The sequence below is a fragment of the Macrobrachium rosenbergii genome, chromosome 31 (genome assembly GCF_040412425.1).
Source record: "Macrobrachium rosenbergii isolate ZJJX-2024 chromosome 31, ASM4041242v1, whole genome shotgun sequence".
NCBI lineage: Eukaryota > Metazoa > Arthropoda > Malacostraca > Decapoda > Palaemonidae > Macrobrachium > Macrobrachium rosenbergii.
The window spans coordinates 22,720,384-22,722,817 of NC_089771.1; positions in this window are offsets into that span (position 1 = coordinate 22,720,384).

The following is a 2,434-nucleotide window of genomic DNA, read 5'->3' on the forward strand; positions in this document are numbered from 1 at the left end:
TACTCACTGTTCAGTGTCCTGGGAAGAGGTGTTCTGCACACTGAGAGCGCTTGTTCAGAACTAACCATAACAAGGGGAAGCATTTGTCTTTTCAGCTGAAAATTTTAACCTTGGCAGTTCTGCATATATGCAGATACCTATACAATTTGGAACTGATCGCTGAAACAAATGAATATATGTTATTTTTGTGTAACGATAAAGCTGTACAAGTCAGAATTTTAATTCCAGATTTCCTTAACTAGCAGTTAGCCTGGAAAAGCCACTGACCTCATTTCTGTTAATTTTTCTTATTGTTTAATAAATATTTCCAATTGTTTTGGGATTATCCATTATCCGAACTATGTCTTTTTCTAGCATAATGACAATCACCGTCTGTTACTTCTTTAAAATGAACAATATAATGTTCTTTGGAAGCTTGAGTTTCAAGTCAATGGCCCTTTTAGTGGACTGGTTCCATAGGAACAGGGTTCATCTTCTGAATAATAATAATAATAATAATAATAATAATAATAATAATAATAATAATAATAATAATAATAATAATAATAATTAAAAGCCACAGTAGTGTCAACTCTGTACATACATATTTTTAACACTGCTGTGGGTTTTGATTCTCAATAGGCTATTATAACCTCGTTACATGGTCGCCTTGTTTCAATAATAATAATAATAATAAATACAAACACTTGTTTGCGGACATGAAGCTTATCATAACTGAGATATTATCATAGTATTTCACAGTTGCTTTCATGTGCTGGGGACAATTAGGAACGCCAGATAAACATCTTTTATTCAGCTGCACATTTTATTCCAAGTTGACATGGATGAAAAACTCATAATTGCAATTTATTGTGCATTGTTATACAAATCACACTTTTCAGTAAAAACGCCAAGGCAATTCAATCATCGTTTATATATATAAACGATGATTTAATTGCCATAAAAATCTCATTCGAAAATCATATGCATCAATCTCAGTGTGTAATATATATATATAATATATATATATATATATATATATATATATATATATATATATATATATAAAACAATGACTTAATTGTTTAGGCATTTGATTGATATAAATCTGATATATATATCTATATATCATATCAGACTCATAGAAATCAAAATGCCTAAAAAATTAAACCATTATTTTATATATATATATATATATATTTATATATATATATATATATATATATATATATATATATATATATATATATATATATATATATATATATATCACACTGAGATTTATCCATATGATTTTTCCATAAAACCCCTTTTTACCTACAGAGTCAGTCCTCCTAATGTTCGTCTTTGTTTGTTAACCTACTGATGATTTGTTCTAAAACGAATGCAATTGACGCCAGTGACATTCCTATCGCCCAGATCACAGCTAAACCCTGGAACAGAGATTATTTTATGAATTAAAAACGGTTCCTGGTTTGGTGCATATAATGAATACAATGATTATCAAATTGTCCATTCACTTGGGCAAGATGATGTAAAGGAAATGTACGTATCATTCTTTTCTGTATGTGTTATTCATGATGAATGTAATAGGATGATGTAAGGTAAATTGATACATTGGTGTTTTCTTTTTATATGTATTATTCATGAAAATGCCAAATGCCGTACAATACATTAGTGATTTATGTTTCAAATCTTATTCAAAAGCTATAAGACATTAAACAATGAAGTATGTCAAACTTGCAAGAATTCCAGTGGACAAAGACGACTCTGAAATTGACTTAGATTTAATTAATACTTCCTTGACCACAAAGAATAATAACTGTAGATAGCTCTAACGCCACTAAATATAACGAGAGGATTTCAGGGTTTACCCAAATATTAGCGACCCCCAATGGGTCCTGATGGGGGATTTTCGTTGGGGGATTGAGACAAGCTGTGTAGTTATCAACCTCCCGCACGGTCCACTGATAGTAAAGACCAGCTTCGAAGACCCGGATGATCCTGTCAAATAATGAATGGCTTAGTAAACACTACGAGTAAATACTATGGCTGTGATTCATTCATGAAATTTAGACCAGCCTCGAAGACTCGGATAATCCTGTCAAATTATGAATGGCTTAGTAAATACTACGATTAAATAGTATGGCTGTGATTCATTCATGAGATTTAGACCAGCTTCGAACACCCGGATACTCCTGTCAAATAATAAATGGTTTAGTAAATACTAGGATTAAAACTATGGCTGTGATTCATTCATGAAATTCAGACCAGCTTCGAACACCCGGTAATCCTGAAAAATAATGAATGGCTTAGTAAACACTACGAGTAAATACTATGGCTGTGATTCATTAATGAAATTTACGCTGTCAAGCCAAGCATTGGGGCAGGGCACCTTCGGCCATTCAGAGATTAAAAACTGAAACGATGGAGTTGGAGTGGATAGACATCGAGA